Source organism: Staurois parvus, unplaced genomic scaffold (assembly GCF_062004578.1).
Source record: "Staurois parvus isolate SC_StPar_1 unplaced genomic scaffold, SC_StPar_1.0 ptg000101l, whole genome shotgun sequence".
Classification (NCBI taxonomy): Eukaryota; Metazoa; Chordata; class Amphibia; order Anura; family Ranidae; genus Staurois; species Staurois parvus.
This window is the reverse complement of record NW_028317897.1, coordinates 1,613,348-1,638,314: the sequence shown is the minus strand read 5'-3', so window position 1 is coordinate 1,638,314 and position 24,967 is coordinate 1,613,348. Positions and strand designations below refer to the sequence as shown.

Genomic DNA, 24,967 nt, shown 5'->3' with positions numbered 1-24,967 from the left:
TGTATTCAGCTTTGTATATTATGAATGGGAATTAAGATGGCTGCCGCATTCCATCATGTGTTCCAAATCCCGGAAGTGACGTCAGCGGAAGTTGTGTCATAAGCCCTTGACTAGTTTTGACCAATAAATCATCCTCAGGAAGTACCCTGACATGGTTGATATTTTGTTGATACGTTGATTACCCAGCTTTTTGGCATCTGCCTGTACACTGCTTTTTCCAACAAAATAAAACACATTTAAAAGAAAATAAATATGTTAACTGGCTCTTTATAACTGAATTTGTAATATTCCAATTATGTAGCAAATCCATCGAAATCTGTACAATAGCCAAATTATTCAATGTGTTGTACTTAATGATTAAAAAATATTAAAAACAAATCTTGAATTTTTATCAGAAAAAAATAAATAAAAACTGAATTATTAAAATAGTATTATTAACATAATATAGGAATCAAAAGTTAGGGATTTAATAATAAAATTGTCTTAGAATCTGCCTAAATGATCAACATAAAAATTAAGGTTCTGTGGATTTCTATATTCTCTAAAATCATCTCATCTAGAGGTTGATTCAGGCATAAATCTTGAAAATAATGCACGCTGGGCGTTTTAATAATGCTGGTAACATTAGCTGTGTAAAGTCACGTTAAAAACATGAATTTTTTAGCGTTTTTGTATTAGTGTTTAGTGGAGTTTTTGTCGTGGTTTTTTTTTTTTTTCACATTTGCGGTTTATAGCATTTTTTAGAAGTTTTCTTTTACCAAACAAAAACATTTTTTTTTTTTTTTGGTCAAAAAAAGTCCAAAACCACTGGTTTTCCATGATTTACCACATTTTGCCATGTTAGAACATTTTTACAGCTAAAAAAACTCTAGAAACCCACTACTTCTGGCTTTTTTTTCCAGCCAAAAAACGCCCCTGCCAAAAAACGTTGATTACAGTCTATGTGTGCATAGACACATAGAATAACATGCTGGGGAGTTTACTGGCTGTAGAAAAAAAATACCAAAAGCCAAAGCAGCAGCTGTAAAAACGTTTAGTGTGCACAAGGACTTAATCTAAGAGGTATGCAAAACCAATATATCTGTGGTGATCAATATAGAAATGTGTGTGAAAAAATAAAGTTAACACAAATTTAACCATAATGAACAATGTGCATCAAATAAATAGTGAAATTGCAATCCCATAGCATATAATTTACTTATGCATAACAAAGAAGAGAAATATATAAAAGTTCAAATATGAAATCTTGAAAATGATAAAAGTCCACATGTTAGAATCCCAAACCACCTCACAGACAAGTGCGTCTGCTCCCTTGCCAAACCATAATGATCTCCAAATGATAAGAGATCAACAGTGCAGAAATCATGCAATTGGGGGGCCACCACTCAGGATACCACTAATTCCACTGCCTCCACGGGCCTTCTCTGGTTATCCAAAGCCAGCACCTTAAAGTAATAACAGGTAGGAGAAATAACAAAGGACCATAGAGTAGTATGCTAAAACCACAGGATTTATTAGAGGTAAATATACTCATAGAAGTTACAGAGTAACACAGGGGCCATCCCCAAACTGTTCCCACAAAGCTGGGAGCGTGAAATTGTCCAAAATGTCTTGGTATGCTGATGCCTTAAGAGTTCCCTTCACTGGATATAAGGGGCCAACCCCTGAAAAACAATCCCGCACCATAACCTCCCCTCCACCAAACTTTACACTTAGTACAATGCAGTCTGGTAAGTACCGTTCTCCTGGCAGCAGCCAAACCCAGCCATACAGGTGAAACTCGAAAGATTAGAATATCGTCAAAAAAGTTCATTTATTTCAGTAATGCAACTTAAAAGGTGAAACTAATATATGAGATAGACTCATTACATGCAAAGCAAGATAGTTCAAGCTGTGATTTGTCATAATTGTGATGATTATGGCTTACAGCTCATGAAAACCCCAAATCCACAATCTCAGAAAATTAGAATGTTAAATGCAATCAATAAAACAAGGATTGTACATAGAACAATATCGGACCTCTGAAAAGTATAAGCATGCATGTGTACCCAGTACTTGGTTTGGGCCCCTTTTGCAGCAATTACTGCCTGAATGCGGCGTGGCATGGAAGCTATCAGCCTGTGGCACTGCTGAGGTGTTATGGAAGACCAGGATGCTTCTTCTGCATTGTTTGGTCTTATGTCTCTCATCTTTCTCTTGGCAATGCCCCATAGATTCTCTATGGGGTTCAGGTCAGGCAAATTTGCTGGCCAATCAAGCACAGTAATCCCACGGTCATTGAACCAGGTTTTGGTGCTTTTGGCAGTGTGGGCAGGTGCCAAGTCCTGCTGGAAAATGAAGTCAGCATCCCCATAAAGTTCGTCTGCGGAAGGAAGCATGAAGTGCTCCAAAATCTGCTGGTAGACGGCTGCGTTGACCCTGGACTTAATGTAGAACAGTGGACCAACACCAGCAGATGACATGGCTCCCTAAATCAACACAGACTGTGGAAAATTTACACTGGACTTCAAGCATCTTGCAGTGTGTGCCTCTCCATTCTTCCTCCATACTCTGGGTCCTTGATTTCCAAATGGGATGCAAAAGTTGCTCTCATCAGAAAATAGGACTTTTTGACGTTGTTTGTTGTTCAGGAGCGGCTTGACAAGAGGAATACGACATTTGAAGCCCATGTCCAGGATCCGTCTGTGTGTGGTGGCTCTTGATGCACTGACTCCAGCCTCAGTCCACTCCTTGTGAAAGTCCCCAACACTTTTGAATGGCCTTTTCCTGACAATCCTCTCCAGGCTGCAGTCATCTCTGCTGCTTCTGCACCTTTTTCTTCCACACTTTTCCCTTCCACTTAACTTTCTATTAATGTGCTTTGATACAGCACTTTTGGAACATCCAACTTCTTTTGCAATTACCTTTTGAGGCTTTCTATCCTTATGGAGGGTGTCAATGATGGATTTCTGCACAACTGTCAGGTCAGCAGTCTTTCCCATGATTGTGATTCCTACTGAATCAGACTGAGAGACCATTTAAAGGCTCAGGAACCCTTTGCAGGTGTTATGGCTTAATTAGCTGATTAGAGTGGGACACCTTTTCACAATATTCTAATTTTCTGAGATTGTGGATTTGGGGTTTTCATGAGCTGTAAGCCATAATCATCACAATTATGACAAATCACGGCTTGAACTATCTTGCTTTGCATGTAATGAGTCTGTCTCATATATTAGTTTCACCTTTTAAGTTGCATTACTGAAATAAATGAACTTTGCATGATATTCTAATTTTTTGAGTTTCACCTGTATGCATCGGATTGCCAGACAGAGAGGCATGATTCATCACTCCAGAGAACACGTCTCCACTGCTTTATAGTCTCGTGGTAGCGTGCTTTACACCACTTCAAGCGACGCTTTGCACTACACTTGGTGATGTAAGGCTTGGATGCAGCTGCTCGGCCATGGAAACCCAATCCATGAAGCTCTTTACACTCTTTTGTTGTGCTAATCTGAAGGCCACACAAAGTTTGAAGGTCTTTAGCTATTGACTCTGCAGACAGTTGGCGACTTCTACGCACTGTGCGCTTCAGCATGTGCTGACCCCGCTCTGTTATTTTATGTGCAGCTCTGTCATTTGAGTTGCTGTTGTTCCAAGTTCCTTCCACTTTGTTATAATACCACTAACAGTAGCAAATTTCCTGGATGGACTTCTTGCACAGGTGGCAACCTATCACAGTACTACGTTTGAATTCACTGAGCTCCTGAGAGCGACCCATTCTTTCACAAATGTTTGTAGAAGCAGTCTGCATGCCTAGGTGCTTGATTTTATATATCTGTGGCCATGGAAATGAATGGAACACCTGAATCCAATGATTGGGAGGGGTGTCCCAATACTTATGGCAATTATAGTGTATTTCTCTTTGAAGTTTACTTAATCATTATGCATAAGTGCATTATTCTGTATGTGATGAAACTGCTATCTCACCATTTATTTGATGTACATTGTTCATTATGGTTTAATATGAGGTAACTTTATTTTTTCACACACATATTTTTGTATTTATCACCACAGAGATATTGCTTTTGCGCACCTTTCGGATTGATTATTTTTGGAATTCCTTTTTGTCTGGAATACAGGTTGCTGCATTACCTCTTTTTGCACTAAGCCACAATTTTTTCTGTGTTTTTATAATTGTTGAAAAGAAGATCGTTTTACTGCATTAAAGTTCACATAGTATTGTTACTATTTCCACTTCCAAAGAGCAAAGCGAACAATGTACAATTGTTACAAATCAACATGTGTATGGTGTCATGAGAGAAGGCACTTCTAAGTGCAGTATGTAACAGGATTTATTATGCACAAAAGTTTAAAAACACTTACTAGAATAAAGTAAAAAGCAAGCTTGTTACTCCCAAGTGGAAGACACTCTGATGACCTCCTGTGAGAGCTGTAATCCTCTAAAACCGTAACCGACCAGTGGTGCGGAGCAGAGGATGGCTGCCAAGCTGAGAGTGCACTATGGATGTCTGCTTGCTAACATTGCATTATGGATTCTCCTTTTAATTTGATTAATACATTCATGGATTTCAAAAGGTCTTCCACAGCAGAACGCCCTATGCATTCTCCAATTTTGCTGTCAAAACAAAGAACCTGTCCAATACTAGTTCAGCCAAATTCATTCCTTTTTTTAGGGCTGAGAACATGACAGGAAGTAATCAAATACTGTCCTAACAAGGGCCCAGGCAAAATAATCTGATAGAGGATCTAACCCCTTACCCTTTTGATCTTCCATTTTTAGCCTCATCCACCTTACCAACTGTTCCATGTCTGCCATCCCTCTCCACCAATCCCTCCACTGGCTTCCCATTGCCCAACGAATAAAATTCAAAACATTTACAATAACATATAAAGTGATATACAACTCTGCTCCAAATTACATCACCAATCTTGTTTTCAAATATCACCAAAACCGTCCTCTTGGCTCCTCCCAAGACCTCCTGCTCTCTAGCTCCCTTGTTGCCTCCTCTCATGCTCATCTCCAGGACTTCTCCAGAGCCTCCCCCATCCTCTAGAACTCTTTACTCCAGTATGTCCGACTATCACCTACTCTGTCCACTTTTAGGCAATCCCTGAAAACCTATCTCTTCAGGGAAATCTATCCTGCCTTCAGCTAATAACTGAATCTTCTATTTCTCCCATCAGTTCATCCCCCGCAGTTATTACCTTTTGTTCCACCAGCTCCTCCCCATTAGATTGTAAGCTCCCAGGAACAGGGCCCTCCTAACTCTTTTGTATTGAACTGTATCATTGTTGTATTGTCTCCCTTTATATTGTAAAGCGCTGAGCAAACTGTTGGCACTATATAAATCCTGTATAATAATAATCCACAAAAAATTATGTTTTGATTTGAGTCCCACTTTAATGTCACTTTCTCACTTTTTCTACTTTCCTAAAGTACAACTTTAGGCAAAACTTTTTTCATTTTGAATAGAGTATGGGAGGGTTATAACCCGGCAGTTTATTTTTTGCCATCGGTGAAGGGGGATTTACCTTCACTTCCTGTCCCATAGCCAAAACAGGAAGTGAGACAATGTCTGCAAATTAAGGGAATTCCTTGGGGACCCCCAGGTCACCAGAACTAGTGTCCCCATTGGAAAATTTTCCCTCTATTACCTTTCTGGGGACAACCCAAAAAATAGGGTTTCTTTTACTTTCACTTTTGAAGATAATGATAAACAGGGCAATTGGAGAGGGTGCAGCTCCCTAACTGGGACACAGACAGCAATAAAAACCTGATGAGGGCTCTAATCCATCTTCACTCTGTCTAAAACTAAAAAAATAAAAACATCATCCCCCGGACGAAGCTACGAAATCCCTGTAGCACAACGCATTGGGGAGGGGCAGTGACGTCACCGTGCACTCTATCTACTTTACGGCGAGTACTGAAGGTGTGTGGACACACACCCACCACTCTGTTTTAGCTGCAAGCTGCAGATTTTTGACATATCTTAAAGCGCTATTGTATTATATGACATGTGAGTGCATTATGGAAGCACAATAAAGCTGTTTTTACGTCTGGGATAAGACACCATACTCTTTATTTCTCTTTTGCCTGAGATATACGAGGAACATAAAGGCAGAGGATTAAGGAGTGGATCAGAGGAGGGAGTATCCCTCACAGCCCTGCAGTCACACAGGTTTACAACATTATTGCAAAGACCTGATCTTCATACTGAAGGAGAGCATATCTGTCTTGGCTGGATACATTTGGGACAGTACTGCTGCTTTCTTCACAGTAGACTTTTTATTTTATATTATATTAATTCTCTTGTGGTTTACAGATGAATATTTGCACATTTATATGAGGATTGCACATATAGTGATTTGACAATATGATATCATTGTATCAATTTATATAATTTTTATACCTTTTTTATTTATTTATTCACATCAGTCACTTTATATTAATTACTTTCATATTATTTCATAAGCACTTTGCACTTTTTTGTTTGCACTTTTTGATGGTATTAGAGCGAGGTAATTATTTAAATATTTTGTTTATAAACGCACATTATATGAGAGTGGGCATATTAACCAGCGACCTAATATTCATATTTTCCAAGTATACCTCAGTGGCTCACAAGTTTATTTGTTTTTATTAAAAAAATAAAAAGTTTTCACTTTAGTTACACTTTAAATTCTATTTCCAATAACAAGTGATTATTTTACACCCCACAACTGGATATATGTGGGGGATGTTTTCACTCAACGTCTGGTAAAAATACAATTTCTTCCTTTATCACTGTGGTAAATATTCATTTCACACTACAATGCAGCTGGAATCCAATAGCAAGGAAACAAATTCATGGGATGAATAATGAAATTGAATACATGTAAAAATCACATGAATGTACACTAGAGAATATTTGGAAAAAAAGAAAAAAAGTGATTTGCCCCTTTATAACTGGCACCACAAATAAAGTCTATAAAAGGTGTCACCTAAGATATTTGGAAGCCTATAGACCTGCCGCTCACAGCCAAGTTTGGCGGGATCAGGTGATGGTCATCTACCATGGTACCTGTAAGGGAAGCAACCAGCCTGCCCTTTTACTGCTTTGCTTTCAATACAAAATGTACATATGCGTGCTGCCAAGATGATAAATTTAATGCAAAAAAGACTCTTCCTTGCTGTTTTGTAATGTTTCCCTTGTGCATTCTAGCACACGCTGAACAATGAGCAAAATGTAATGTAATCCGCTACACCACAACGAACATTTTAATTTAATTACTTAAGGGAACATTGTAACTGTTTAAAGCATTTTCTTTTTAACAGATCTGGAAAAACAAGAAAGATAGCAAACCGTTTGCTGACTGCTCATTGTTTGAGGACCTAAACTGGTCCCAGCTCAAGGGATTTTGGCGATGTCCCCTTCTAGAGCAATGGGAAATCAAAATTTGTGTAGTACAGATAGCTGCACAATTTCCTTACAGAGCTGCCAGAGGGGAGTGTGGGTCTCTCAAACATAGACAAATGGGATCTGCATTCCACATCTGGTATGACTGCCTGAAAACAATCAAAGTAGAACTCCAGCCATTAATAAAACATGAAAAATTATTTGGCCACTCACTTAGAAAAAAATGCGAGTTTGCTGAAGTACTTGCCTTTAGTCTGATGCTGTCCACTACAAAAAGGCCTCTTTGTCTCTAGATAGTGCCTCTATTCTAGAATGTGATATGGCCAGCTTCATTCAACTCCCCTCCAGTGTACCCAGTCTGTTATGGACACACTCCCCAAGGATGCTGCATCATACCAGAATGGGCACACAGTACTGCACATCACAGGCATTCTGTGGTACAAGAGTAATAACCAGAGCAGGCATTGAAAGATTCATGACATTACTGGACCAGCCAAAAGCACCTAAAATAAGATATCTGTTTGGGAATGTTTCTAAAATTACATGAGCAGGGCTTCATTGAGGTGAATGAGAGGGCTACGGAATGGGACTCAGTAGATAAAATTTGAAATATTTTGTGTTAGTATGATCTGAGGAACTCTTCCCAAATCTTGTTATTTGTTCTACTTGCATCAGGCCCAAACTGGACATCTAGCATGTTTGAAATGTGCCTAGAGGTCTAATGAGACCTAGAGGATGATCCAGTACTGTCCATGGTTGGTGTTCTAGCAAAGAAAAGGCCATGCAATGATTATGAGGAGGGTTTGAATCAATGTTCATCTAAAGTAAAAGAACTTGTCCAGGTCAAAGAGCAAGGAGAGTATAAGGAACACAGACTTACCTACCTTCATCACCATGTTCACCCAGTAGAGCTATGTAGGCTCCTACATGCCTCAACAGCCAATCATCTGGTCTGAGTGCTGCCAAACAAGGGTAGGGAAGACCATTTGCTCTAAATGGGCAAAGTAGATTTGCTTTAATGGTGCAGCAAGGTGCAAAGAACATATCCCCATCATGTATTTGCAAAAAATACTGAACAACCTAAAACATAATTTTTTCACCACTGCTTTTGCTTTCTACTAGCTTTTTAAAATAACTATTGTAATAGTTGAAAGGTTGTGTTACAGGAGTGTGATGTATGACAAAGATGCATGCCTGCAGTATCTGTGTTAAGAGGTGAACAGAAAACACACGTTGCTCATTTGCTCATTCTGAGTTTATTGGGACAAACAGAAATGGATCACGTTATACAGATAATTACTTTTTTTATAGTGACAGTGCATACGACATGGTAAGGAGCATCAATCTGTGTTAGAGAATTACCATTACTAACATATAGGATACTAAACAGAGAAAGTGAATGTCAGAACAAAACAAAACTGAACAAAGATAACATAAAGCAAGTGTGACTAACCTGTATCAAGAAGAGAACAGAAAACACATGTTGCTCACTTGCCCATTCCAAGTTTAATATGAGCTTGTTGGTTATTAGTCTCCTGAAGTCATACTACAAATCATTGGAGCTTGCTCTACCTGCAGCCTACTAATGGCATTACTGGGAGGTTTATTAATTTACCTGTTACAGTTGCATAAAAGATTTAGTGTAAACACTTTTGACTCTTAAATAGTGTATTTTATAGAGTTCTATAGACCAGACAACTAAAGAGGAAAGATGGACAGAGGGTTTTTCCATTTTTGGATTTAGATACACTTTAACAGTAGGACCTTAGCTGCCAGTTACTAAAAGCATTTATAGTGAGGTGTAGAGAGCCAAGATTCTCATATAGGCAAAAATAGGTCACCAATGCTTACAGTAGGGAGATCAGTTTTGTTGAATAATCCCACTGGTTCAGTGGACCCAAGGCAACTATCTCTTTTGCCCCTAAGGCTGGAGCTGCCATGCCTTTAAGTGGCAAGTGTGATAAAGCCAGCAGATGTTTTTTTTACATTGGAAAAAAACATGTTTTTAGGTGGCATTGATTGGCAGATGTGTCCAAGAGGTGATTTGGGTATGTTGCTGAGATGGTAGGTGGTTGGGAGTGAGTGCACATGTGCTGATGTCAGTGACAGACCATATGAGTTAGGTGTCATGAACAGTCTTGGCTTGGGAGGATGCTGTGGGTTGACTGTAAGTAAGTTCCAACCCTGTGTGTGCAGCTCTGAAACGAAAAACTAGCAGTGTAGCAAATGAGGGGTAGAATAACAGTGGACTCCAGGGGAATGTGTAAAGCAAAGTGATGCAGACATCAATCACACACTAAGGTTTGGATGCTGATTCTATAGAGCAAAGTTAGGTGTCAATGGAAGTGCTGATGTTAGTATATATCTGTTTTACAAAGCTGTATGTTATTTAATTTTTTTGGTATCAAGACAGTGTCTTTTCAAAGTAGTTCAGGTAGGCATGGCATGATATGATGACTCTACTATTACTCAAATTTCTTCACTGATAAATTGCATATTTTTTCTTTTACCCACCCATCTCCTATGAAACACATTGGGGTTGATTTACTATAGGAAAATACACAGTTCACTTTGCAAAGGAAGTTGCACTTTGTAAGGGAAAGATCCCCATAGCTCAGAGAATGAGCTGACATTCTACTGACTTCCATCATCCAATCATGTGCAAGCAAAAATATATATTTTTGTCCTATTTTCCCTGCACATTAATGGGAATTCTTATTTTTCTTTAATAAATTGTGTCTATTATTTGTAAGAGGAAGACAGGTACACTTTAAGAGAACCTCTTTATACACTCCAGCAGGAGTTGAAGCATTTTTTTTGCAAAAGGAGACCCCTGAGATCTGTTCTGCAAATATATTCTACTTGTCCAGCATTCACTTTGCTTTATAACTAGACAAAGGCAGCTAAAAAAACACATAGATGCTGAAGGGCCAAGGGACGTAGACTGATGGTATATCCTGAGCAAGTAATAGGTAAATGTTGCTGAACTTGTGCGTTTGTATGTGACGTCCTAACTAGAGATGAGCGAATCGAACTAGGCGAACCGGAATTCGAGTCGAATTTCAGGAAATATTCGATTCGTGTCGAAACCGAAATTTTGCCTACTTCGGGTGCGCGAATCGAACATTTCCCGATCAGCCGGCAAAAGTGTCCCTGCAGTGAGCTCCGCTATTTCTGACAGTTCTCTGACAGAAGGAACACATGTTTAGCGGTTGAAACATTGTATCTATTAGTTTACATTTAGGATACAGATGTTTCAACCACTGTACATGTGAAGAAGTTGTGAGAGAACTGTCAGAAATAGAGGAACTCTGCACATACACTTTTTGCCGGCTTGGAATTATTCTTCTTTTCATCCTACTTCTTCTTCTTCTTCATCCTCAGAAGAAGAGGATGAGGATGAGGATGAAGAAGAAGAAGAAGAAGAAGAAGAAGAAGAAGAAGTAGGATGAAAAGAAGAATAATTCCAAGCCGGCAAAAAGTGTATGTGCAGAGTTCCTCTATTTCTGACAGTTCTCTCACAGCTTCTTCACATGTACAGCGGTTGAAACATCTGTATCCTAAATGGAAACTAATAGATACAATTTGTATCTATTAGTTTCCATTTAGGATACAGATATTTCAACCGCTGTACATGTGAAGAAGCTGTGAGAGAACTGTCAGAAATAGAGGAACTCTGCACATACACTTTTTGCCGGCTTGGAATTATTCTTCTTTTCATTCTTCTTCTTCTTCCTCATCCTCATCCTCATCCTCATCCTCTTCTTCTGAGGATGAGGATGAAGAAGAAGAAGAAGAAGAAGTAGGATGAAAAGAAGAATAATTCCAAGCCGGCAAAAAGTGTATGTGCAGAGTTCCTCTATTCTGCAGATACACTTAGAGGAGCTCTGCAGATACACTTAGAGGAGCTCTGCACATACACTTTTTGCCGGCTTGGAATTAATCTTATTTTCATCCTACTTCTTCTTCTTCTTCTTCTTCATCCTCATCCTCAGAAGAAGAAGAGGATGAGGATGAGGATGAAGAAGAAGAAGAAGAAGTAGGATGAAAATAAGAATAATTCCAAACCGGAAAAAAGTGTATGTGCAGAGCTCCTCTAAGTGTATCTGCAGAGCTCCTCTAAGTGTATCGGCAGAATAGAGGAACTCTGCACATACACTTTTTGCCGGAAACCGCTGTATGGAGTGAATGTCCCAGAACTGTCAGAAATAGACTATTTATGACAGTTCTGGGACATTCACTGCATACAGCTGTTTTAACCGCTGTATGGAGGGAATGTCATGGAACTGTCAGAAATAGACTATTAATGACAGTTCTGGGACTGTCCTTCAATGCAGCGGTTGAAACATTGTATGTATTTGTTTCCATAAATGGATCCATTTATGGAAACAAATACATACAATGTTTCAACCGCTGCATGGAAGGACAGTCCCAGAACTGTCATTAATAGTCTATTTCTGACAGTTCCATGACATTCCCTCCATACAGCGGTTAAAACAGCTGTATGGAGTGAATGTCCCAGATCTATCAGAAATAGACTATTTATGACAGTTCTGGGACATTCACTGCATACAGCTGTTTTAACCGCTGTATGGAGGGAATGTCATGGAACTGTCAGAAATAGACTATTAATGACAGTTGTGGGACTGTCCTTCCATGCAGCGGTTGAAACATTGTATGTATTTGTTTCCATAAATGGATCCATTTATGGAAACAAATACATACAATGTTTCAACCGCTGTATGGAAGGACAGTCCCACAACTGTCATTAATAGTCTATTTCTGACAGTTCCATGACATTCCCTCCATACAGCGGTTAAAACAGCTGTATGGAGTGAATGTCCCAGATCTATCAGAAATAGACTATTTATGACAGTTCTGGGACATTCACTGCATACAGCTGTTTTAACCGCTGTATGGAGGGAATGTCATGGAACTGTCAGAAATAGACTATTAATGACAGTTCTGGGACTGTCCTTCAATGCAGCGGTTGAAACATTGTATGTATTTGTTTCCATAAATGGATCCATTTATGGAAACAAATACATACAATGTTTCAACCGCTGCATGGAAGGACAGTCCCAGAACTGTCATTAATAGTCTATTTCTGACAGTTCCATGACATTCCCTCCATACAGCGGTTAAAACAGCTGTATGCAGTGAATGTCCCAGATCTATCAGAAATAGACTATTTATGACAGTTCTGGGACATTCACTGCATTCAGCTGTTTTAACCGCTGTATGGAGGGAATGTCATGGAACTGTCAGAAATAGACTATTAATGACAGTTCTGGGACTGTCCTTCAATGCAGCGGTTGAAACATTGTATGTATTTGTTTCCATAAATGGATCCATTTATGGAAACAAATACATACAATGTTTCAACCGCTGCATGGAATGACAGTCCCAGAACTGTCATTAATAGTCTATTTCTGACAGTTCCATGACATTCCCTCCATACAGCGGTTAAAACAGCTGTATGGAGTGAATGTCCCAGATCTATCAGAAATAGACTATTTATGACAGTTCTGGGACATTCACTGCATACAGCTGTTTTAACCGCTGTATGGAGGGAATGTCATGGAACTGTCAGAAATAGACTATTAATGACAGTTCTGGGACTGTCCTTCAATGCAGCGGTTGAAACATTGTATGTATTTGTTTCCATAAATGGATCCATTTATGGAAACAAATACATACAATGTTTCAACCGCTGCATGGAAGGACAGTCCCAGAACTGTCATTAATAGTCTATTTCTGACAGTTCCATGACATTCCCTCCATACAGCGGTTAAAACAGCTGTATGCAGTGAATGTCCCAGATCTATCAGAAATAGACTATTTATGACAGTTCTGGGACATTCACTGCATTCAGCTGTTTTAACCGCTGTATGGAGGGAATGTCATGGAACTGTCAGAAATAGACTATTAATGACAGTTCTGGGACTGTCCTTCAATGCAGCGGTTGAAACATTGTATGTATTTGTTTCCATAAATGGATCCATTTATGGAAACAAATACATACAATGTTTCAACCGCTGCATGGAATGACAGTCCCAGAACTGTCATTAATAGTCTATTTCTGACAGTTCCATGACATTCCCTCCATACAGCGGTTAAAACAGCTGTATGGAGTGAATGTCCCAGATCTATCAGAAATAGACTATTTATGACAGTTCTGGGACATTCACTGCATACAGCTGTTTTAACCGCTGTATGGAGGGAATGTCATGGAACTGTCAGAAATAGACTATTAATGACAGTTCTGGGACTGTCCTTCCATGCAGCGGTTGAAACATTGTATGTATTTGTTTCCATAAATGGATCCATTTATGGAAACAAATACATACAATGTTTCAACCGCTGCATGGAAGGACAGTCCCAGAACTGTCATTAATAGTCTATTTCTGACAGTTCCATGACATTCCCTCCATACAGCGGTTAAAACAGCTGTATGCAGTGAATGTCCCAGATCTATCAGAAATAGACTATTTATGACAGTTCTGGGACATTCACTGCATACAGCTGTTTTAACCGCTGTATGGAGGGAATGTCATGGAACTGTCAGAAATAGACTATTAATGACAGTTCTGGGACTGTCCTTCAATGCAGCGGTTGAAACATTGTATGTATTTGTTTCCATAAATGGATCCATTTATGGAAACAAATACATACAATGTTTCAACCGCTGCATGGAAGGACAGTCCCAGAACTGTCATTAATAGTCTATTTCTGACAGTTCCATGACATTCCCTCCATACAGCGGTTAAAACAGCTGTATGGAGTGAATGTCCCAGATCTATCAGAAATAGACTATTTATGACAGTTCTGGGACATTCACTGCATACAGCTGTTTTAACCGCTGTATGGAGGGAATGTCATGGAACTGTCAGAAATAGACTATTAATGACAGTTCTGGGACTGTCCTTCCATGCAGCGGTTGAAACATTGTATGTATTTGTTTCCATAAATGGATCCATTTATGGAAACAAATACATACAATGTTTCAACCGCTGCATGGAAGGACAGTCCCAGAACTGTCATTAATAGTCTATTTCTGACAGTTCCATGACATTCCCTCCATACAGCGGTTAAAACAGCTGTATGGAGTGAATGTCCCAGATCTATCAGAAATAGACTATTTATGACAGTTCTGGGACATTCACTGCATACAGCTGTTTTAACCGCTGTATGGAGGGAATGTCATGGAACTGTCAGAAATAGACTATTAATGACAGTTCTGGGACTGTCCTTCCATGCAGCGGTTGAAACATTGTATGTATTTGTTTCCATAAATGGATCCATTTATGGAAACAAATACATACAATGTTTCAACCGCTGCATGGAAGGACAGTCCCAGAACTGTCATTAATAGTCTATTTCTGACAGTTCCATGACATTCCCTCCATACAGCGGTTGAAACCGCTGTATGGAGTGAATGTCCCAGAACTGTCAGAAATAGACAGAAACTGTCACAGAACTGTCCTTCTTCTCATCCTTCTCCTTCTTCTCATCCTTCTTCTCATCCTTCTTCTCATCCTTCTCCTTCTTCTCATCCTTCTCCTTCTTCTCATCCTTCTCCTTCTGCTCATCCTTCTTCTCATCCTTCTCCTTCTTCTCATCCTTCTCCTTCTCCTTCTTCTCATCCTTCTCCTTCTCCTTCTTCTCATCCTTCTCCTTCTCATCCTTCTCCTTCTCCTTCTCATCCTTCTCCTTCTTCTCATCCTTCTCCTTCTTCTCATCCTTCTCCTTCTCCTTCTTCTCATCCTTCTCCTTCTCCTTCTCATCCTTCTCCTTCTTCTCATCCTTCTCCTTCTCCTCATCCTTTTTCTTCTCATCCTTCTCCTTCTCCTTCTTCTCATCCTTCTCCTTCTTCTCATCCTTCTCCTTCTTCTCATCCTTCTCCTTCTCCTTCTTCTCATCCTTCTCCTTCTCCTTCTTCTCATCCTTCTCCTTCTTCTCATCCTTCTCCTTCTTCTCATCCTTCTCCTTCTCCTTCTTCTCATCCTTCTCCTTCTCCTCATCCTTTTTCTTCTCATCCTTCTCCTTCTCCTTCTTCTCATCCTTCTCCTTCTTCTCATCCTTCTCCTTCTTCTCATCCTTCTCCTTCTTCTCATCCTTCTCCTTCTTCTCATCCTTCTCCTTCTCCTTCTTCTCTTCCTTCTCCTTCTTATCATCCTTCTCCTTCTTCTCATCATTCTCCTTCTTCTCATCCTTCTTCTTCTTCTCATCCTTCTTCTTCTCATCCTTTTCCTTCTTCTCATCCTTCTTCTTCTCATCCTTCTTCTTCTCATCCTTCTCCTTCTCATCCTTCTCTTTCTTCTCATCCTTCTCCTTCTCCTTCTTCTCATCCTTCTCCTTCTTCTCATCCTTCTCCTTCTTCTCATCCTTCTCCTTATTCTCAGCCTTCTTCTTCTCATCCTTCTCCTTCTCATCCTTCTCCTTCTCATCCTTCTCCTTCTTCTCATCCTTCTCCTTCTTCTCATCCTTCTCCTTCTCCTTCTTCTCATCCTTCTCCTTCTCCTTCTTCTCATCCTTCTCCTTCTCCTTCTTCTCATCCTTCTCCTTCTTCTCATCCTTCTCCTTCTTCTCATCCTTCTCCTTCTCCTTCTTCTCATCCTTCTCCTTCTCCTCATCCTTTTTCTTCTCATCCTTCTCCTTCTCCTTCTTCTCATCCTTCTCCTTCTTCTCATCCTTCTCCTTCTTCTCATCCTTCTCCTTCTTCTCATCCTTCTCCTTCTTCTCCTTCTTCTCATCATTCTCCTTCTTCTCATCCTTCTCCTTCTTCTCATCCTTCTCATCCTTCTTCTCATCCTTCTTCTTCTCATCCTTCTCCTTCTTCTCATCCTTCTCCTTCTCCTTCTTCTCATCCTTCTCCTTCTTCTCATCCTTCTCCTTCTCATCCTTCTCCTTCTCCTTCTTCTCTTCCTTCTCCTTCTTCTCATCCTTCTCCTTCTTCTCATCCTTCTTCTTCTCATCCTTCTCCTCCTTCTTCTCATCCTTCTTCTCATCCTTCTTCTTCTCATCCTTCTCCTTCTTCTCATCCTTCTCCTTCTCCTTCTTCTCATCCTTCTCCTTCTTCTCATCCTTCTCCTTCTTCTCATCCTTCTCCTTCTTCTCATCCTTCTCCTTCTCCTTCTTCTCTTCCTTGTCCTTCTTATCATCCTTGTCCTTCTTATCATCCTTCTCCTTCTTCTCATCATTCTCCTTCTTCTCATCCTTCTCCTTCTTCTCATCCTTCTCCTTCTTCTCATCCTTCTTCTTCTCATCCTTTTCCTTCTTCTCATCCTTCTTCTTCTCATCCTTCTTCTTCTCATCCTTCTCCTTCTCATCCTTCTCTTTCTTCTCATCCTTCTCCTTCTCCTTCTTCTCATCCTTCTCCTTCTTCTCATCCTTCTCCTTCTCCTTCTTCTCATCCTTCTCCTTATTCTCAGCCTTCTTCTTATCATCCTTCTCCTTCTTCTCATCATTCTCCTTCTTCTCATCCTTCTCCTTCTTCTCATCCTTCTCCTTCTTCTCATCCTTCTCCTTCTTCTCATCCTTCTCCTTCTCCTTCTTCTCATCCTTCTCCTTCTCCTTCTTCTCATCCTTCTCCTTCTCCTTCTTCTCATCCTTCTCCTTCTTCTCATCCTTCTCCTTCTTCTCACCCTTCTCCTTCTCCTTCTTCTCATCCTTCTCCTTCTCCTTCTTCTCATCCTTCTCCTTCTCCTTCTCCTTCCTCATCTCCAAGGGCATTTAAATTAAAGGTACAGTGTTCTGCACTAATTTAAAGGCTCTCTGAAGCCTAGAAACCCTTTAAATAAGTCATCTTCGTAGCGGAGAAATTCGCATCGAATCGAATTTCACACTGGAATTCGCCGAATCAGCCGAATCGAATTTTTCATTTCTTCGCTCATCTCTAGTCCTAACCTTAGATCTCTTATGGAATAGAAAAGCTGAACAGGGAAAAGCGAGGCACAGAGAGAGCGTGATATTTAACAAGTCCCTGAGAGAGGATCCACAATGTGCAATCTATCAGCCCAGGAAAGACAGATACACTTTCACTGCAGGGCTGAGAGAGCAGGGACACCTGGGAAAGGCGCTGTACTAGAGAATGGGTGCAGGCAACTGTGACATGAATTATATAGGACATTTTGATGCACACTGCAAGTAATACGACAGTATTCATATGACAGAACACATATATTACTGTACATATGGTCCTATTTAAAGCTCAGCTCTAGAGTGATGTATAAAACACCAATGAATTTGTTATGTATTTATTAAAAAATTATTACATTATTATTATTATTATACAGTGTTTATATAGCGCCAAAAGGTTTGCTCAGCGCTGTACATTAAAGTGGGGGGACAGTACATTAGACAATACAGTAACAATACAATACACAAGGGGTTCGAGAGCCCTGCTCTTTCGAGCTTACAATTACATGAATTCTTGAATGGAAGAAGTTTAAGGCTGGCCTTAGAAGCCTTGGTTTTTGTTTTTTTGATCGGCCAAAGCTGGTGTCAGGTAAGCAGAACAACAGCGATAAGGGCAACCAGACTTCACCAAGTCTAGTAGAGAGCAGAGCCAGGTCACAAGCCAAGTCCAGTAACAGTCAAGCAAGAAGGCACCAGATCATGAGTAGGACCAAGGTCAGGGATGAGCATAGTTTGGCAACCTTCAGGAAGAATCAAAAGTATTCCAGAAGCAGGTCAGACAAAAACCTAATCAATAGCAGGGTCAAGCAGATTCAGGAATCAAGGATAACAGGTTCTCAAGCTGAAAGACCTTTCAGCAATATGCAGGACTCTGATTTAAATAGGCCAGTAGGCGCCAGTATCTGTGGTGGACATGCCTGTGAATTCACAAACATGCTGTTCTGTGTGAGTTCCTATGCACATGAGCAGTGCTGCATGCTGTGTTAGGCTCTCATGGCCAAAAACATGCACGTTTATGTGCATGTGCAGGGCTTTCTTTCACAGAGAATAGGTGCAGGTATTCCCCCCTCCTAAGTCACCCCTTGTCTTTGCCCCCATACCCACCTCCAAGCTCCATCCCTTGGTTCTGCCCCTACCCACATCCAAGTATTGCCCCTTTTAGGGAATATGGAACCAAGTATCATTTTGTGGTGCTAAGTAGTTTGTAAGGCTTTTGTTAATAAGAACAAGAAAAACAGTAAAACAGATCCAACACAACAACAATATACCCTCGCCAGAAATAATAGCTCTCTCAACAGCCAGCATCAATAGACCCTTCCAGCAACATAAGAGTCCCCAGCAACAATAGATTCCTCATTAGCAACAATACACTTCCCCAGCAACAACAAATTCCCCCATATCAAAAAATCCCCTCCGTAACTATAGATCCTCCAGCAGCCAGTATCAATAAACCCTCCAGCACACCCCACCACCTCTTGTCATTACATATATTCAGTGCTGGAGATGCCAAAACTGCGTTCCCGCTGAAGAAAAAGCCCTGTGCATGTGCATGAACCTTCTGGCTCGCACAATGTATCTGATGGCTGACTGACAATGACTGTGCACAAAGCCAGCTCCATAAAAAAAGCATGGTTTGACAAGTTTAGGGTGAAGGAATTTAAAGCGGAACTATACTCCCCTAGAATCCAGCAATGCACCGTCCCCGGAACTCTCTGCTGGCTGCTGACATTTTCGGATGGCCAGCATCTGGGTTACGATCACTGGCTGCTGTCATTTGGCTGGGCAGAGATGACGTTATTCCCACGCATGCCCAAGAGTTCCATCAGATTCGCCTTTGCCAAATGTTTGCAGCAAGCTGAGCTTGCGCAGGTTACTGTACAGAGTCAGACAGGCAGGTAAGTAGCTTTAATGCAGAAGAGACAAAGCGTGTCTGTTCTGCATTAAAAATCCTGCATGTCCACCCATTTTTATTGTGGAGCCTAAAGTTCCACTTTGAGTGTCAAGCACGGAGCCCTGACCTCAACCACCATTAAACACATTTGACATGAATTGTAACCCCAATTATGTCTTCTCATCCATCATCACTACCTGACCTTACAAATGATCTGAATGAGCACAAATCACAAATTCTGTGGATAATGTTGAAAGTAGCTGCAAAGGGAAGAGGTGGCAACTTTATATTAATACCCCCTGTAAAGATGGGCTGTGTAACAAGCTCATATAGGTAAGATGGTCTGGTGTCCAGACACTTTTGGTCATAAAGTGTACATGAATTTGACTTGGAACCAGTCTCTTGTAATTTCTTTTACATTGGAAATGAGAGAAGAGTCAGTAGGTTTAGTAGCCAATCAGGTGTGCTGCTTGCACATGTGCTGACAAGGACACTGAAAGGAGGTGAGAGTTGAGGGATAAGCGCATTAATCTGCTGTTCCTTTGCATTCCTTTGAGTAGCCGACCAAGCTACTGCAATGGTGAAAAGTCAGGTCAGCATTCTAGATGTCTAACAGGGCTATATAAAGCTCTTTCTTTACATTCTTTGGCAGGTATAACAGCTCTAATAAATACATTTCATCTGTATTTTTAGCAGTTTGCCTTGAGACCAGATTTATGGTGGGCACACACGCTTCTTTTTTTTAAAATCTGGACAAGAGAATCCACAAGCAAATGAAACAGCCATAACTTTAGTTCCGATTGATGCAGACTCAATTTTCATAGGATTCGATTGAGTACATTAAATCAGCCAGGGTGAAATATTATCAGTTGTTTTGCTTCAATTGGCAGTACTGAGGTACTTTGTTCAAGAATATAATCGTACAAGGTGATATCAGAAAGTTTTGAGACTAGTTTTGTAACATGCCAACAGATGGCAGCACAAGGATGCATGCACAGTCACAGGGAGCACCAACCTCTATACATAAGTGTGCCAAAAGACATCGTCTTGTGTACATCAGGAGCTGTGCAACTGGTGCTATTCTGACCACATGCCTTACCACCCCTGCTATTTCATCATGGACAGCAAGTTAAAACAAACAGCAAATGTGAAATTCTGCGTGAAACTGGGCAAATGTGATGCAGAGACATTTGACATGATTCCGCAAGTTTACGGTGATGCTGAAATGAGTCTCTCAAAGTGTTTTGAGTGGCACACGCGCCCTCTTCCTGAAGATGAAGATCCAGCTGAAAGGTTGCTGTTTTGACAATATTTTGGAGATCCAGCAATTTGCCCAGTTTCACACAGAATTTCACATTTGCTCTTCGTTCTAACTTGCTGTCGAAGATGAAATAGTAGACGTGGTAACCCACGTTGTCAGAATAGCACCAGTTGCACAGCTCCCGATGTACATAAGATGATGTCTTTTGGCACACTGACTTATTAAGGCCTTGTGCTGCCATATGATTACATGTTACAAAACTGGTCTTGAAACTTTTTGATACTACCTCGTGTCATGTCCATACCTAAAGTGGACACACATAGCCTGCAAAATTATCTAAGTTGAGAGACCATCTCACTGGTTGTCAAGCAGAAAGGTCCAGTGTGTTCTGACGTTCGGTTATCATTTTCATTATGAATGTACAATATGCATTAGATTTAACACAAGTCTATAATGTGAATGCCTACTTAAATTGTACCGAACCTATAAACAAACATTTATATTTTGCAGCTTGACAGTGCTCAGATGAGGTTTCTGCATTAGTTTTCTTTGCTCAGGCTTCTTTACTATTACTTTCACCTGGTATTCCTGCAAATAACATGCCTGGGTGGCTAGTCACTCCTCCACTGTGTGTATGATGGTCATCACCCAGGCTGGACTTCAAAATGTCTTTCTTCCTCCTAATCTTCATTTCATGGTTGAAGAAAATATAAGTAGTTTACAGAAGGAAGATAATAATGTTCCCGCTTTATAGCAGTATTAAACCTGTCCTGCTTGCCACCATCACCCCTAACCAATGTCACCTCACTCAGCTGCCGCCAGGAGTCTGTCCCCTGCTGAGGCGGCATCTTGCCTCTCTGGCTGAGCGCTGGCAGGTCTGCCTCCCCACGGTGCCTGCATGTGGAATCTTCACATACAGGCTACACTCCTGTCGCCCTTTCCTGTCCCGCTTCTCCTCCGATCCGTGCCTGCCAGAGACAAAGACCTTGCTCCCTGTGCGGGGCTGGCATTGAGGGGATGGATTGAGAACACGCCCGACTCCACATATAACTGCCAGAGCGGTCTCGGGTGGCTCGGTTGCTCTTCCCTGCCTGCTGCTGTGCAAGGTCTGTGCTGCAGCCAGATGCAGGGGCGGACTGACAACTCATGGGGCCCCCGGGCAATAGGGGATCATGGGGCCCCTGTGTCCTTGCCCAAAATAAAAAAAGCCTATGAAAAAGGTACCAGGGGCATCTCATGGGGCCCCCTACTGACCTTGGGCCCTCAGGCAGTGCCCGAGTTTCCAAATGGTCAGTCTGCTCCTGGCCAGACCCCACGAGACCCCCCAACCCCCCCATCCTCCTTCTCTGACCGGACTGCAAGCCAGGATATCCCATCTCAAGGCTGCTACTGATCTCCCAGCCCTCTCCGCCCACAGGCTCTCCACTGCTAGCTGGTGAGTGGATTAATCCCATTGTGCTCGGACCTCTGCCCTGTGCTGGACCTAACCCTCTCTACCCAGAGCCACATCCTGTCTACTGGATTAACCCCATTGTGCCCAGACCTCTGCCCTGTGCTGGACTTAACCCTCTTTGCCCAGAGCTGCATCCTGTGTACTGGATTAACCCCGTTGTGCCCAGACCTCTGCCCTGTGCTGGACTTAACCCTCTCTGCCCTGATCCGCATCCTCTGTGCTGGATTATCCCTGTTGTGCTTGGACCTCGGCCTTGTGCTGGACTTAACCCTATTCTGCCCGAAACCCTTGCCCATGGACTCCAACCCCTGCAGTGCCCCCGCCGCTCTGTCCTTTTGATCCCGTGGACTATCTGCCCCCTGTTGTCCCATATTGTCATCCTGAGAAACCTACTGTATTGCTGTGTCTGGTGTTGTTCTGTGGACTAGCTGTCCTATTGTCTGCACCCCAATAAACTCCCCAACAAACACCCGAACATCGGGTTCCATGTGATCTGTCTCCGTGTGCTCTCTCTTTACTCTCCTAGTTTGTCACAAAACCCAATAGAAAACATATAAACATTATATTGCAGGTTAACAATTCTTAGATGTGATGCCTGCATTCTTTTTCTTTTTTAGGTTTTCTTTCTTTTATTTTCACCTGGTGATCTGGCAGTAACTTGTTTTTCAAAAGAACAAGCTCTACCGCAAATGTATCAGTTAAGAGTGTTGAGACAAACCATTTAACACTGGCAGGGGTGCTTATAATGATTTTATTTTTTTATGTAAAATCTTTAACCCAAAAGGAAAAAAAAAGTTTGCTGTAACTGCTTGTGTCACTGCAATGTGACTGCAGTTTGGCTTCGATTTGTTAGTGTAAGAGTTAGTGTCCCCCAGACTGACAATGCTGCTCTTCAAAGGTGCCACCTGTGCTCCCTCATGCCCTGGGGCACTCTAATACAAGAGAGGTATGTTACTGGCCAGATCACCAGATGAAAACAGAAAGAAAGAAGCATATAAAAAGAAAACAAATAGAGCCACCACATCTAATTACTGGTAACCTGCAGTATTTTACATTTTGGGTTTTGGGTTTAATACCACGTCAAAGTTGTTCTCCAATCCCCCCAAAAAAATTAAAAGTCTGCAGATACAAAGCAAAGAAATGAGGCTGGTGGCTGCACATCTGATAAAACCACATGTAACACCAACTATATGGCATATAACATAAACACAAATTAGTCCATATAGCACTAGGGCAAGCTCTTGTAGCTGTAGCAAGCTCTGAGTAAAGATATAAAAAGAGAAAAAAAGTGCCTCTAAGTGCAGTATGTAAAACATTTATCGAGGAACAGCGTAAGAAACACTCACATGATGGAGGAGAAAAGGAAGGCTTTGGCATATAAAGATGGAGGACATGACTACGTCTTCGATAGCCATAGTCAGCGCTGGGGGAGAGACTCTGGATGTTCATATTGCAAAGCCTTCCTTTTCTCCTCCATCATGTGAGTGTTTCTTACGATGTTCCTCAATAAATGTTCTACATACTTCACTTAGAGGAACTTTTTTTCTCTTTTTATTCTGCAATAGCTGACTGATTACTGCTAACAATGCAATGCATCTGTTTAAAGGTTCTAAGTATCTCCTTGACCAAGATTGGCTTGAGTTACGTCATTGCATCATTGTTTCCTGCATCCCTCATACAATAGCTGGTTAAAGCTATCGACTTCATTGTTTTTCTTTTTTTTTCTGTAACCTCTACTTCACTTTGTCGGCTGTCCTCGTCCTGTCATTCTGAACAAACATCATTTAAAAGCATGTATTTCTTTAGAAAATGATATTCCTCACCTCACCTTGTTGTTCTCACTTCTAAATTAATTTCCGCCTTCCGAACATCTTAGTGCTGGACTGCAAATGGTGTTGAGAAAATCCATCACCAAGAGTTTTTCTGGCGGTGACTTTGCAACTTTTTGTTGACTTTGACTTCCAAATTTTAAAATAGGAAAGTGTTTGAGAAACTAACTGTACCTATTTTTATTTTGCTATTGCTGTAGGTGAATCTTTCTTTCAAGGACGCCTCCATATTCTGAAGATGTGGCTTTAAATAAGGTTAAAGCTAAACTCTAGGCAAACTGCTATATACACTATTGAAATACACATATATGGAGGTTGGGAGGAAGAACATGCATGCAGCAGATGAAGATGGCGGTATGATCTCTGTGGAATCGGAAGGATTCAATATTTTCAGTTGTTAGTTCAACCCACAAGAGCAATGGCGTGAGATGATTGGACAATATGGACTGGCGTAATGTGCATCCAAATGAATGAATGAAATGAAACGCTGATCCATGTATTATCCAAATCTGAATTATTGATCAAATTCAAAGACCATACATTTATCCCCAGAAAATGTGTTTCTATAATTCAATCGGCATCTATACTCAGTCCCATGATCTGACAATGACATCCTGCTACTTTCTTGCTGTTCTCTTATTCATAGTCCCACAACCTCCCTATGCGTAATGAATGACTTAATGCTTTCCTTGGCAGATGTAGTTTGAGATCTTCAGCAGAAATAATATTTTGATCTAAATCAAGACTCACTCTCATCTCCTGCTACCTTATGGGAAGCCTACATACATAGCAGTTATGAGACGTCACATTATACAAATTGCCTCCAGAGGAAAAAAGAACATACATGCCTGACTCAATAATTGGAGGAACCTTAGACAAGGTGTTGGCTACTTTCACTCCCACCACCACCACCACCACCACCATAGCCTAAGATGCACCTGTAGGGAGTTAAATATCTGCCTTACTGACCTTGCTGAACATCAGTTGTGTTGAACATGAAAAAAATGAATTCTAGGGATAGCAAACTATGCTGGCTCACAGGCTCCACACCTTTGCACCTGCATACTTCCCCAATTTAATTGAAAACTAGGTGAAAAAAAATTAGAATTAGTAATTGTATTTCAATATTGGAGTTCCAACATCATCTTTCAATGCAGTATCCCTCCCCTTCTAGCAATGCTGACACGAATATTGAAGACTTTCTTTGACTACTCT

General features: G+C 40.9%; 1 protein-coding gene across 1 annotated transcript in view; it reads left to right on the top strand.

The window, feature by feature from the left end:
* Positions 1–24,491, top strand: part of MTERF2 (mitochondrial transcription termination factor 2) — a 63,448-nt gene extending 38,957 nt beyond the window's left edge. Inside the window, exon 4 of the transcript XR_016311835.1 lies at positions 23,953–24,491. The gene's annotated coding sequence lies outside the window, so the exon portion shown is untranslated. The remainder of the gene's footprint in view (positions 1–23,952) is intronic.
* Positions 24,492–24,967: the final 476 nt, after the last annotated feature.